This window comes from Vulpes vulpes, chromosome 15 (assembly GCF_048418805.1).
Source record: "Vulpes vulpes isolate BD-2025 chromosome 15, VulVul3, whole genome shotgun sequence".
NCBI lineage: Eukaryota > Metazoa > Chordata > Mammalia > Carnivora > Canidae > Vulpes > Vulpes vulpes.
Genome location: NC_132794.1, coordinates 9,272,667 through 9,288,454, shown reverse-complemented (window position 1 = coordinate 9,288,454; position 15,788 = coordinate 9,272,667).

Here is a 15,788-nt window from a genome sequence, read left to right as displayed (position 1 = left end):
AAGAAAGAGCTTTGAGTAAACACCCACAGTGTTGGGTCAATATCTTAACTTCCCCAACCCTCTGGAAGTGGAATTGTGAGGCAGAGTATCAAGAAAGAGGTGGTAGATAAAACCAGCCTAGAAAAATGACTCACAGTGTTTATCTGCAGGCTTCAGTCATAAAAAATTAAAGGCCATTTTAAGGTACACTGGGCACTGATGGAATCGCAACCAAAGTGACAATAGAAGCCTCAATGTTTTCGATACATAAAGAGGAGAGAATGCCCAACTGTAAATAAATTACCAACAGACCTTCCCAGGGGGTGGAGAAGTAGAAGATTCCCTAAGGCAAAAGACACTTTTCCTTTTGCATATTTTAGTTTGTTAATTGTGAACTTAAAAGTTTGATAACCTGGAGTCTATGTTCTACCTGCTAATTCTTTAGCCTACAGAAGGACTTCTAAATCATCCACGATGCTAGAATCTTCCTAATGCAACCACCAAAGCTTATAGAGGATCAAGTCAGAGATTGGCTTGAACTGAAACAACCTCAAGAAGGTGTGACATAAGGTGGATATTTGAAATTGTCAGTTGCTGAAATCTCTTGCTGTCAGTGGGCACCCTTGTATTTAAAGGTATTTAAGGGTATTTAAATCTCCTGTGGTCAGTCAAGTATGCAACCAAAGCACAGTATTCCTCCAGGACTCTTTAAGTAACTATATGACAAAATTTGTTTATAAAATTCACCTTGATAAAACTTCAGAATTCCTAATTCAGTAGAATTAGAGATTTTATTATTCTTTCTCCTTTTTGTCTCTATAGTTTAGTCATATTTGCTGTCTATCTCTGTGCACCCTAATTGTTATCAATTTCTTTAATGTTTACCATTATCAAGAGCTGCTGTCACTTTCTAATATCAGGATCTAGATTTTGGAAATCTAAAGAGCTAATGGCATCTGCAAAGTTCTCAGCAAAGTAGGTACAAACCGTGTTTATGGTTCCTTTCATTTCACATTATTCCACTGTTTCATCTAACATAGAGAACTAAGAACTGATACCACATAAGCTACTAAATTTTGAATCTTTGATTTCTAGCCATCTTAAACAAACTCCCAAGAGAAAAAAGAAGACAGTCCTCTACTTTCATATAAAATTTAAAAATCTGTGTGTGTGTGTGTGTGTGCGCACATGTGCGTGTGTGTTTGGGATTGCAGAAAGCAAGTGGAGTACAACTTAAATAATATATTCTTCACAATGAAGGGATTCCCAGAGATACTTATTAAAAAGTCTCTAATTATATCTCATCTTTAGACATCCTTGCACTCTTCACTGGTTTATTTCTAGTTTTTCAAGCATGCCTCTTAATATTTTGATTACACAATTAAGAGGCTTAAAGGTTCACATATGAATACATGATTAACAGGCTTAGAACTAATGCATGCCTCAGGTTAATTTACCACAAAACTTTCCATTTTTCTTCCAATTTTATAAATGTTTTAAAGTCTATGTTTCTTATCACAGATATCAGCATTTGGGTTCTAATATTTTCCACTCATTTTTATAAATTAAGGCCAAAATTTAGAAAAATTCAAACAATTTTTACAAACACTGCCTTTCAAAGATAGCAAAGTGCCAGAGTTGAACGGTCTAGACAAAGACAACACCACGCGCACAACTCATTCAGCAGCTGAAGCCCAAAATCTGCCTTGGAGTCATCAAAACCTCCATGTGTGAGTAAATTTAGATTCAGAGATCAGCTGTACTACCAGGCGACATCAGGAACAATTACCCAAATATCTGGGCACTTTCTGTATTGAAGCCATACTGGGACAGTATTCATTCCTCACAAAGACCATGGCCTTCAAACTCCTACTTCTACATGGCAGTTTCTTAGTCTAGAATATTCTTTCCCCACCATCTTCTCCAAATTTCCCCTGGCTTATTCCTGTTCTTCCTTCTCAACCTAAATGTAGCCTTCTATGTACCCCCACATCAGACTCTATCTATCCTCTGTGTCACTGGCACTTGAGGCTTAACAACATGTCTTAGGCTTATAATGAGGTTTGCTGGCTATCTTCCTTAAATGACCATCAATCCTATACACACAATCTGGAAACCTGCTTCCCCAGTTCCATCCTACATTTTCACTGCCTGGTACATACACTCTATACTCTGGACAAGTTGTTGTGTGACTGGATTAAACCAGGTTAAATGGACAAGCATTGAACACAATTTGTATCTGAATGATATACATGTTTCTTTTTGTCATATTTAGGTAGGAGGGAGACAGAAATCGAAGGGGCAGGGTGGAGTAGGATTCATTGCTGCATCATGATGAAACAATCCCATTGAGCCATGGAGGCTATTTATATGGCATCCCTGTGGGACAAGTTTTCCTTCTTACAGACAAGTGTCCAAGGGCCAAACAAAGCAAAGCAAGGCTGTACTTTGGCCTGACATCTGCAAAGTTTTGATCCTCATCCATGTCTTCATACCAATAGAGATCTGATCTCTGTGTGTAGTGGCATTGACTCTCTTTGATCATCTATGTTGGCCACATGTTCCCCTGAAGCCAGGGAACAATCCTGTCTTCACCCGGGAACTGGGAACTTGATTCAAATACAAAACATAAAGCTCTGATTCTAAAATGAGGGCCACAGTGCATCCTATAGTTTGAGGTTTCAGAGAAAAGTTGATTAACAGTGACCCCACATGTTTGATTCCCAGCTATCACCAATGGCACCACCAGGAGCTACTGGACACACAGAGACAGCAACCAAAACCACAGGCAAGGAATTACAAATACTTTCTCTTAAATAAAAAAGCAACCCCATGTGGGAAGTAATCAGTCTTAGCCAAGGAAAAATCAAAAGGGAGGAGTGATAAAAGAAATATAAGCTTACTTCTAAAACAATAGTATTAATAAGCTTTTAAACAAAAGTCCTTTTTTAAAATGCCTGGTTCAGCAGTTTCTCTTTCATCAGAAGCGCTCTGCTGAAACTCAACTTGAGATTGAGGCCGAGACTCTGGAGCTTGGCTCTTTGCCTCTTGTTAGGGACCACTGTACCTGAGTCACCAAGCAGGTACGGGAATACCAACAGGCCCCTGCCTCAATGTGGTTTCATAAAGCAATACAGAAACAATTTTTGGCTTTGCTGCAAATGTGCATAATGGAAAGCAAATATTATTAAAAAGACAATCATTTTTAGTGATTAAAATAATCCAAGGCAGAAAAAATTTCTCCCATAAGTTTCTAAGTTCTCATTTATCATCGTTTTGCCGCAAGAAGCCAGAGTAATTTTATTTTTCCTGACTTCTATTAAAAAGATCAATACATATGATTCCAAAGAGTCTCGGCTCATGAAAAGATGGAGCAGGCCTGTAATCACATATGAAAGTATTGGTTGTCATTAGCAGAAAGATTGATCTGAAAAGACAACAGACCTAGAGTGAAAGGGCTTAAAATTTTCCATTGGGCAGCCCAGCAACTTTCACCTTCCAGATAATTGAATACAGATAACAGATTACCATATTAGAGGAAAGAATTGGATTGGGGATATTCAGTAGATACCCACTTTAGCAAAGCAATACCAAATTTCTCAATAATGATTTTGTTTGATGCAAAAAATTAAAGTGGCCTGCTGGTACAAAAGTATTGTCTGATGCACATTTGAGTCAATGTTGTTAGATGAGATTTTTATATAGTTCCCTGCGGCATTGGTGGCTCTAATGAAAGCACATGTTCAGCTGACTGCTAAGACGACAGTTAAGAAACATGTTAAGGAATGTGTATTCCATGAACAGAACTTCTTTCAGCTTTCTTCAGTGAGTTATTGACATGACTCGTAGTGATGATTGTATAAAACTCACAAGAACTGAACTCATGGGCACGCAGAGTCTTCTTCACTCCATAGCTCTCCTTGCCTGAAACCCACTCACAGCTGTAAAAATGCTAGCTATAAATCAAGATGGAATTTTTATAGGATTTTGGAAGGGCATGGTGAACTTGGAAATTCAGAATTGTGGACATTTTAAACTGGAAGTCAACATTTTCAGTATCTTTATCTTTGTCCTACATATGTACAATATTGACACACCTGAGGATGGTGTTTCCATGTTCCAAAATTAATAGATAAGATGAAAGAAGAGCTGAAACCAGCACAAGATGCTATTAACCAAACACTGCCCTGTATGTTTTTTCCAAAACATCCGAATATTTTATCACTCTTCAATCCCTCTACTTACGTAGCTGCCAACAATAACTGGACATCTCACAGTTATTGGATCTGTTCATAATTATTAACCACTGATCATTTTCATAATAACCTAAAAGCTGATCCTGGAGAAAGATATCAACATCCCTTCCCTAAAACAATAATGTTGACAGTGTTAGTGTTAAGAATCATGGTTTGTAATGGGCTTCAACAGAGTTTGAAAGACATTTTATGTAAGTGTGATACTCTATTACTCTCATGAATTTTTCAATGCTTTCATTATCTACATTTTACACAAAATCACATTGTCACAGCATTCACTAGACACTTCAATGCATACAAAGCAAACCTGCTTTCCTCCATGCCTAAATTAAACAAAACATAAACACTTGTTTTTGTGAAAATACCAGAAAATGTTCATGCTTTTGGAATTTCCTGTAATAATAGTATCAGGAGTAAATTCCTCTAAATACAGAGGACAGGAATAAGACCAGCCAGGAATTATTTTTAGTTTTTCAAACTTAGTAAATTCTTTCCCATTTTCAGCTGAACAGATTATTTTTTCTTGCCACTAAGTAAACATCTCCATTTTACTAATGAAGTCAGTATTTTTAAGAAAGGAAGGAATAGGATTTTTCCCATGAGTGCTTCATACAGGAGTCTGTGTAAGTGTATGTGTACATGTTTATAGGCCATGCTGGTAATGAGGCCACATCCTCTTAAAGCCAATTCTCTTTTTAAGAAGACTCAAGTTATAATCACTCCAGGGCATTATTATTTTATTGTGGTGAGCACTGAGTAATGTATGGAATTGTTGAATCAATATGTTCTATACTTGAAACTAATATAGTATTGTATGTTACTTCTACTTCAATAAAATAAGTAAAAACAGAGAGACAGACAGACAGACAGTGAAGCAGGTAGCTCTCCAAGATTGCAGTGATCTGTGGAAACTGCCCATCTTTCTCCTGAGGAAGAGTTCTCGAATGATGACTCTGGAGCCATAAGACACCAGAATGGACAGATAGCCCATGATGTAGTTACGAACACTCAGGGACAGGAGCACCTGTCAAGTGTGTATTCCTCCCCTGCCCTTCCCTGTCTTGCCCCTGCCTTAATGAAAGTTCTATGATATGATACCCTGGGTTAACATGCTCTCAAGGGAGATGATGGAAAAGCTTGTATGATGCTCCAGACTAGCACACCAGGCTCGAATTTGCACTGGGCTGTGCTGCTGTCATATGTACGAGATGTATCTCATTCCTGTCCTCTGTGTATAGTCTGACGAAGAAGTTGCGGAGGCCCAAAACGTGATGTAAATTGGGGCTCAAACATTATATTTCCAAACACTATGAAAATTATAGCATTTTTAATAAAAAGATGAAATAAGAGAGAAAAAGCTAAAACTCCGTCAGCCAGGGTTCACCAGAAAAACAGAACTGATGGGAGCTAGAGATAGATGTATATTTATATTGAGGCCCATGAAGAGCCAAAGTTTCAGTTTAACTGTAAAGGCAGGAAAAAGTCAGTGTCCCAGCTCAAAGCCATTTAGGAAGGAAGAATTGTCTATTACTCAAGGGTGGGCGAGTCTTTTTGTTTTATTAAATCCTTCAACTGATTGGCTGAGGGCCACCCACATTAGGGAGGGCAATCTGCTTTTACTCAGTCTACCAATTTAAGTGTTAATCTCACCTTCAGTGAAACACCCAGAATGCTTGACTAAATATCTGGCACCTCATGACCCAGTTATATTTATATAAAATTAACTGCTGTAGTAACTTCATCAAATACTAAGCAAATACACTTTTTCTTCTGTTTGTCTTAATACAAATGATAATGGAACTTTCTGTTCATTCCTTTTTTGTGATTATTCTTTTTGTCCATTTGGTTTAAATATTTCTTCTGCACTTCAACAAGCAGGCAATGGATGGGCAATAAAACTGTGCTGAAAGCTGCCCTCCTCCTCCCCCCCAGCTAAAGCAAGCTCAAGGAACATTTATTTAATAAAAAGGAGAATCAATAAAATTATAATTTGAGGAAGTCAGAATCAATGCCAAGTTGTCCTGTAAAAAAAAAAATTTGGTTGAAATTCATGCTCTTTCTTCTCTTTGTTAGGAAAAACTATATTAAGAGTAGGATTAATTTAATGATCACCATACTGGTTGGTTTAGTGCTAAGAACCATGACTAAGAAACATGCATGCAGCTTCTATTACTTTGAAACTGCATTTTTCAATCCTATCAGACCCTTGCTGCTGTAGGAAAGTTCCACAGACCAGCAGCATCAGAATTCCATGGGCATTTGTTTAAAATGCATATCCTGGTTCCAACCCCAATTCTATTAAATCAGAATATGTGGGGATGGGACCTAGGAATTTGCATTCTAAGAAGCTCTCCAGATGATTATTTTTTTCTTCATCTTTTTTTAAATTTAATTTTTTTTTAAATTCTAGTTAACATATATGATAAAATTGGTTTCAGGTGTAGAATTTAGTGATTCTTCACTTATATATAGCATCCAGGTAATACTTAAGTATGATAACATGAGAATCTCCAATTAAATAACACTTTATCCAGTTCACAAAATCACATACATCACAGGTTAAACCTCAACCAGAGAAACGTAGTACTATCATCCAGTTAGAGCCTAATTTATCAACCAGTTTAATCAACCAATTATCAACCTAATTTATCAATGCACTCCAATTCAACTATCAAGAATTTTGTGTTTAATTGTGTTGCTCATTTCCTCTAAATTCTGAAAGATTATAAATGAATGTAAGTTAGCAGTACTATAGAATACCAAAATACCAAGATATTACAATATTAACACTTAATATCACCTTTTAAATTTAAGTATTAAATTATATTTAATAAAAAAAAATAAAATAAATTATATTTAATATTAAAATATTAATTTGCTTTGCATTTCATTCCACCATGTTGACATAAATAGATGGCCCTCAAAAAAGATTTCAAGCTGTCCTCAGTTGTCTAATTATTCATATTTTCAATAAAAAGCACTTGTCAACACGTATGAACAAGGTTGGCCATGAACAGCAATACAGAGAAGCTCTGTTTTAAAGTAGTTGGTCTATTTATTGTGTAGCATCTGTTAATTCTGCCTTCCAAGTCCAGACTTAGAAAAATACTCTAGAGCCTCCATAGTCTTCAGTCAGCCCAGATCTCTCCTTTGCAACAAGAATATTAAAAGAGGCCAAATTTTGAAATAGTGGAATCTTCCTTCTCTTCCCCCCAATCTGAGTTCCCAATGTCTTCATAATACCCACTACACCATGATAACTCCCCATCAAGACATTCTGTGTCTGCATGTTGGCCTCTGTTGCCAGTAGGGCCCCTCTCACAAGGGCCTCTTCCCAAGACAATCCTCACTAACAAAGCCCTACTTTCCAAAAGCTTCTTTCCCCTCTTTCCAAATATAAATATTCTATATTGCTTTTCATTCTCAAGAGACCTGACATCGACTACCTACCTGTTCAAATCTGATACTATTCCCTTTGGAATAATAATGAACATTAGTTTAGCATCATCTCTGATTATGATTTAATGCAAAGCAGAACTTGGGGTTGAACTATCAGAGTCTCATAAGACATGGCTGTGGTTATGAATCCTAAGGACACTCTTGCCCTCAAAGAACTCATAATTTAATAAGATAACTAAAGCAAAATACGGTGGGCTGGAAAACAAAGAAAGGTGCAGGGTGCTAGGGGAGTCAAGAACAGGAGAGCTCACAGTCAGTTGAATGTGGGCTTCAAGCTTTCCAAAGGATGCTAGCATGGTTCATTATAAACCCGCCCCTTCTGAGGTCACAATTGAACAAAATGGATATACCAAAATTTTTTCTATCTGGAAATGAGAACTGTGTCCATGAGATATTACATCATGTCAGTTTTTCTCCTGGTTCTGAATACACTGAGGTGCATCATGTGATCCTACTGGAATCATTCTGACATAGCCATAGGCAAGAACTGTCGTCATTGTCTTTTAAACCTAGTCCCATAGCATTGCAAGCTATGTGTGAGGGGTATAAGCTTGCACATGGATGGGGACAAATGTGTGTGCAGCAGCATATATGATTCTTGCCATAGGTAAAGTAGATATCTTCCCTGTGTTTCAGTAAATAAGTGCATTGAGTTACTTATTACTCAAATATTGAGTTACAAATACTCAAATATTGAGTATTTGTTGGGAATCAAATTCCAAGATGATGGCTACAAACAAATGCAGAACCAGTCCCTGCCCTCCAGGAGCTTAAAGTCCACATAGACAAAGAGAAATTAAACACATAATGACTAGTGTAGACTCAAGTATAGTTGCAAGTTTAAGACTAATGCCTACATAGGTGTCAAACAGTGCTTTATCTTCTATAGTTGCAGAAACTAGTGTTGCAATGAAGAAGATGATGACTCTCGTCCTCATATTGAGTGGTGTTGCAAATAGCTGTCTCAGTTCCGTGGACAGCCCTGTTGCCTCAGCATAGAGTCCTCATCTATACCCTGGAACCACTCTAGTAAGCCATGGTTCTAAGCCTGTAGGTGAGCATAAAGATAACCTGGGGGACTAAAGATCGGACACCTGGCTTCACCCAGAAATGCTCATACAGTAGGTCTATGCTGGGAAAAGTCCACGCTGTATTTGAAATACCCACGTGAGTGGTTCTAAAGCAATTATATGAACTGTCTTGGGAAACTCTGTAGCCTAGAAATGAATCAACTAAATACTCTGATTTTCCCTATTCAAACATATTAAGAACATGATTTAATTGATATACTGCATTCACTTCAGAATGTCTCAAAAATATGCACAAATATTCACATACTGTACCTTCTCCTGTCTTCAAGAGACACAAAGAGGCAAACTATTCTCAAAATAGAAGAAAGTTCACAATCCTTAGATTTGAACTCTTTTGAAAGGACCTTTAAGTATATAATTTCAACACAAATGCCAGGTTAACAAAAAAGATTATTCATTTATGATTCAGTTTTTTAAAATATTGACTGGCAAATCTCTCTATAAGACAGCATGCATAAACACCTAAATGTAAGAAATACGCTAAAGCAAAAACTTGATATGGCCAACACTTCATGATAGAAATAAAATCAGCTGCTAAGCCACAGACAAAACAGAGGTTTTTCTTTGTACATTCAAATCAATTCTTTGTTTTGTTTGTTCGTTTGTTTTACCATTTTTAAATGACAATTAGAAAAAAAATCTGTATTTTCACTAAATTCAATTTTTCCTCTTCCATACAATATTGATTCAAAAACAATGTTATCAATAGTCACAAGTAAAAGAAAAGGAACTTCCAAAGCCACAAATTCTACTGGAACCAAGATTCCCAGTTTATGAGTAGAGATTAGCAACTGACTTTAAAAAGAGACTGCAAGTCTCAGAACAAGCCCAGAATGATGTGAAGTGAGAAGGTTGGGAGGAAGGGTAGGAACAGAAAAAAAACATATTCTCCAAAATTCCAGAGTTTTCTTTTTAGTTCAGAAAAGGCAAACTTTATGTAAAAACTTTGCAAAGATATAAACAGTAGAACAGCTCAACAGCATAGCCAACATTGATATTGAGATTGAGATTGAGATTGAGATTGAGATTGATAGACTATGAACTATGAACTAGAATGGAATCCTTCTTTCACCCAGTAAACCACTAATGCCGTGAGGCCTGATATAGCGAACTGTGTTGGGGATACAGTTGGGAACTGTGTGAATAAAATACAATTCCTGTCTTTAAGACACTCACCACCACGCCTGTAAATGACAGCCATCGATCTCGATGAGGCATTACTCACCAAGGTGTGTTATACGGGTCCAGCAAAACAGCGAGGAAGGGGTAATGAACTCTTCCTGGGATTGTGAGTAAGATGGCCTCAGAGAGGAAATGAGTGTTTTTGCAGACTTTGAGTCGAAGCAAGTCTCTGGGTAAAGAGATCACTAGCTTGGGACAGTTTTTAATTTGTGTGGAGTTCCCTCTTCGGTCCTCTACTTGACTCTCATTGCATGCTCTTCCTGGGCAAGCCTTTCACGTGCACAAGTTCAGCTCCCATTACTACACTTACGACTCCCAAAACTGTATCTTGAGACAAAAACTTCCTGCCTGGGTATCTCAGTTGGTGAAGCATCTGCCTTCAGCTTGGGTCATGATCCTAGGGTCCTTGGATCGAGCCCTTCATTGGGCTCCCTGCTCAGTGGCCGAATCTGTTTCTTCCTCTCCCTCCGCTCCTCCCCCGATTCGTGTGCATGCGCTCGCTCTCTCTCTCTCTCTCTCTCAAATGAATAAATCAAACCTTAAAAAAAAAAAAACCTTCATGTCTGAGTTTCAGAATCACAGCTAGATTCTCTCCTGGGAAACCAAAATCTCCTCAAGTCTAACACATCTAAATCTAAGTCACATAACTTGTTGCCTAAGACCGAAATGATACATAACCCCAGACTCACCCTCTCCTCACTAGTCACTAGGTTCTGCTCTTTCCACTTAAGTATCTCACCCTCCTCTGCTTCCATAGCCACAGTTTTGGTCGATACTCTTAACCATGTTTTACGTCATATCCCTGTCTCCAGTCTTATTTCCTTCCAATTCATCCTCCATGCACTGTCAGGGGAATGGACTGTAGGTGATAGCTAGTGATTTTGCTTCTCTGATTAATACCTTCCAATGTTGCATGAGCACATTAGGATAAATTCCAAACCCCTCACGAATTGGGCTCCTTCATCCTGCCATCCTTTTTCCCCACTATCCCCAACAGGTAAACAGAGCTTTGCTCAAATGCACATATGCTATCTTCTCTGGCCTGAGCATCCTTTTCTCCCCATCTATTCACCATCTGCCCTGCTTGCCTAACTTCTGCTCAGCTCAGCAACCTCTTCCTTTGGGGAGCTATCTCTGATATCCTCAGGCTGAGTCAGGTCCCCCTCTCTGGCCCTGAGTTCCCTGTGCATGCCCCTATTGGAGCACCCTCCACCTGTTAGGTATTGGTTGAACTATTCGTCTGCCTCCCCCAAGCTGACTGTGTGAGACTCGAGGGCAGGACTGTGTTCTGTTCATTTTATATCTCTCATGCCTAGCACAAAGCTCATTACATAAGAACGCAATTGTTTGTGGATTATCTTAATTAACTAATGCCATTCACTGAGCTGCATAATATTGCCATCCAAGAATAAATACTTGAAAACCTCAGAGACCACAAGGCTATTCAACAACTCTACTCCTTAAAAACAATCAACAATAAAAATGTGCATCCTAAAGTTATATAAATATCATACAAAAACAACTGGTTGGATATGAAAACTGGGGTCAACCAGCTGTTTCTTTCTACATTGTACCAAATACCTGATGTGATAGTTGCTGCTGTTTGGTATTTTTGTTTTTTTGGTTTTTTTTTTTTTTTTTTTTTTTTTTTTTTTGATAGCTAACATATAGTGCAATATTGGTTTCTGGAATAGATTTCAGGGATTCATCACTTACATACAACACCCAGGGCTCATCACAACAAGTGCTCTCCTTAATCCCCATCTCCCATCTAGTCTATCCCCCACCCATCTCCCTCTATCAACCCTCAGTTTTTTCTCTGTAGTTAAGAGTCTCTTAGGGCTTATTGTTTCCCTCTCTCCTTTTTTCTTTTCCTCCTTCCTATATGTTCATATTTTCCATCTTAAATTTGTCTTTATCTAAGTAACTTATTTCCCTTAGTATAATTCACTTAAGCTCCATCCATGTTGTTGAAACTGGCAAGAGTTCACCCTCTTTGATGGCTAAATAATATTCCTTTGCTTTATCCATTCATCAGTGATGGCCAATTGGACTCTGTCCATAGTTTGACTATTGTTGATAATGTTGCTATAAGCATGGGGGTGGGGGTGCCTGGGTGGCTCAGTCAGTTAAGTGTCTGCCTTCAGCTTGGGTCATGATCCCAGAGTCCTGGGATTGAGACCCATGCTGGGCTCCCTGCTCAGTGTGGAGTCTGCTTCTCCCTCTCCCTCTGCCCCTCCCTCCACTCATTCTCTCTCTCTCTCTCTCTCAAATTTTTAAAAATCTTAAAAAAAAAATCAAGGTGCATATATTCCTTTGAATTTGTATTTTTGTATACCTTGGGTAAATACTGAGTAGTACAGTTGCTAGATTATAGGGTAGTTCTATTTTTAACTTTTTGAGGAACCTCCATACTGTTCTCCAGAGTGGCTGCACCAGTTCGCATTCCCACCAACACGACAAGAGGGTTCCCCTTTCTTTGCACCCTTCCCAGCACCTGTTGTTTCTTATGTTGCTAATTTTAGCCATTCTGACAGGTATGAGATGGTATCTCATCATGGTTTTGATTTGTACTTCCCTAACAAAGAGTGATATTCAACGCCTTTTCATGTGTCGGTTAGCTACTGGATGTCTTCTTTGGAAAAGTATCTATTCATGTCTTCTGATCATTTCTTAACTGAGTTATTTGTTTTTGGATGTTGAGTTTGATAAGTTCTTTATAGATTTTGGATACTAACCCTTTATCAGATATGTCATTTGCTAATACCTCTCCTATTCTGCAGGTTGCCTTTTAGTTTTGTTGTTTCCTTCACTGTGCAAAAGCCTTTCTTCTTGATGAAGTCCCAATAGTTCCTTTTTGCTTTTCTTTACTTTGCCTTTGGAGACATGTTGCTGTGGCAGATGTCAAAGAAGTTTCTGCTTGTGCTGTCTTCTATGACTTTGATAGTTTCCTGTCTCACATTAAAGTCTTTCATCTATTTTGAATTTATTTTTATGTATGGTATAAAAAAGTGGCCCAGTTTCATTCTTCTGCATGTTGCTACCCAGTTTTCCCCAACACCATTTGTTGAAGAGACTGTCTTTTTTCCATTGGATAGTCTTTCCTGCTTTGTCTTCCTGCAAAGATTACTTCACCATATAGTTGTGGGTCCATTTCTGGGTTCTCACTGTGGTTGTTTAAACCATTATATTATCTGATACTTTTGAGGCAGTTGAGTCAATAGAGAAGTATCATGTAAGTTCCATCTGTGTTTAGCATCAGCAGATCTCATTAATTACTGTAACCTATTATCTCAAGTCCTTTTCTGAGCATCTACTTAAGGTTAGGCATACATACTGTATAAATGCTTCTCCTAGTGTAGCTCATGGACCACTTCTATCTATATCACCTGAGGGTCTTCCTAAAAAATGCATATTCTTATACCTCACCCAAGATATCCTAAACCAGAACTTCTTTTCAATAAAGTCCACCCTATTAATATTTATTCAAAGTAAAATTTGAGGGCAGCCTGGGTGGCTCAGCAGTTTAGCACCGCCTTCAGCCCAGGGCGTGATCCTAGAGACCTAGGGTCAAGTCCCCCATCAGGTTCCCTGCGTGGAGCCTGCTTCTCTCTCTGCTTGTGTCTCTGCCTCTCTCTCAATCTCTCTCTCTCATGAATAAATAAAAATCTTAAGAAAAAAACTAAAATTTGAGAGTCATTGGTCTACACTTTGGACAGTCTCAGAGAAGGTGGAAGGATGGAGCAGTGAAGAGCTAAGGGAATGAGAGAGGCCAAGGTATAAAAGGGGGAAACACATTAGTTAGGATATAGGAACAGCTGCTGTGAAAAGAAGAGCCAATATAGTAGTGGTTTAAACAAACAGAGTTTATTTCTATTTCATATAATGGTTTATATAATTAATATTGACAGTCCAGGGAATATTGACAGTCCAGGATGTAGAGGCATCAAGGTGTCAGGAACCTGAGATCCTTCCAGCTTGCTGTTCTCTCTGCCATCCTTAGAGTCTTTCCCTCAGCTACATGGTCTAAGGTGGTTCATTACTTCATCCTCATTGAATGAGATGGAAATAAAAGGGAAAGGATACTTCCCCTAAAAGGCATAAGCCAGAAGGTATACCTACCACAACCTGTTAATTTTCCAGAAATTGCCTATGTATCTTCAACCAACTACAAAGGAGACTGAGAAATGCAGTAGGTGTAGGAGAAGTCCATGTACCCAATTAAAAACTGGGAATCTCTAACAATGGAGTAAAGGGGAAATAGATAACGGGGTCTATTTGCAGTCTCTGTCACCTGGGAGAAAGAAGAAGGGGATAAAGGAAGTAGAAGGGAACAAAAAAATACAAAATCAGTTGTCAATTCTTCAGAACATCCTCCATCCCCTAACCCTTACCGAAATATGTCTGCTTTAGCCTGGTGTTCTTGGTTTTCCAAACATCTTTAATCAAGATTATTGAATTCACTTTCACTGACATCCCTCCAGTCTTGGCCTTGGACATGGACTTTGATTGGAAACTAATCTGCTGCCAGTGTTTCCAATACCATTGACATAATGGGCTACAGGCACAAGCTGTTTATCCAAGTTCTCTGCTTTATATTAAAAGTCATGGGATTAGAGATGAATTTTAAACAGCACAGTTTCCTCATTTGTGTTTAAAGATGGCGCTGTTTGGGACGCCTGGGTGGCTCAGTGGTTGAGCATCTGCCTTTGGGTCAGGGTGTGATCCCAGATTCCTGGCATTGAGTCCCACATCAGGCTCCCTGCATGGAGCCTGCTTCTCCTCCCTTTGCCTGTGTCTTTGCCTCTCTTTCTGTGTCTCTCATGAATAAATAAATAAAATATTTTTTAAAAAATAGATGGCACTGTTTGATCAGTCCTACCATGGCACCCCTTCTACATGACTAGTACCCTCTGGAACTGGGCAGTGCCCTGGCCCTGTGCTTGGTAAATTGGATTTCCATGTGACTAATCACCTCGAGTTTCATGTGAAAACTGCACTTTGGTTTATATTCTGGCTGTTGGGGAAAGTCTAAAACATGAAGGGACAGGCAGATTTGGTGCTACTGCTCCACTCAGACTACCTTTCCTATGGAATAAGAACTACCATGGCCCCACGCCAGAATGCTGACCTGTAAAGAACAACCCCCTCCAGCCTTTCATGGGCCTAAGATGAACCATGTGACATTCATTCCATGGATCAGACATCAGGTCAGATCTTATTGCTTTTGGACAACAGCCATTATGAGATTTATGGAGCAAAGAATAGGTACAATACAACCCTCAGAGTACATTACAAAGTTAGAGGGTATTTCTAAGCATGGAAATATGCAACATTTCAGGGCTAATGTCATAAAAAGAGGCATCAGACCAATAGATCACTGTCTCCACTCAACTGTAATCTCTAAAAATAACTTCAGCTCTCATTTCTGAGAATGAGAGAAACTTTAGAAGTTACATTCATGTTTTTAGGAGTCCATATGTAACCTAAATTTTCCAGAAATGAACCTGAATATAATCTAGTTAGAATTACATCCCTCAAATACATTTCAGTACAGATGCAGATTCATAAAGCAAAATAAAAGATAACGTGGTTTTATTCCAAAGCACAGACTTAAACACATGGCAACACTCATCAAACTCAAAGTTCCCAGTTGCTTCATTTGCTCCCGAGAGTCAAGTGGTTTCTATAAGAAAATCACATGTGGTCAGAAAATTATAGGAGGCCTGGTTCTTAGGGAGTAATGATCCATTCATTTGATAATTTGCTAAATGCCTACTCTTGCTCTTCGTCATTTTTTCCTTCTTGGTTAGCACATCAT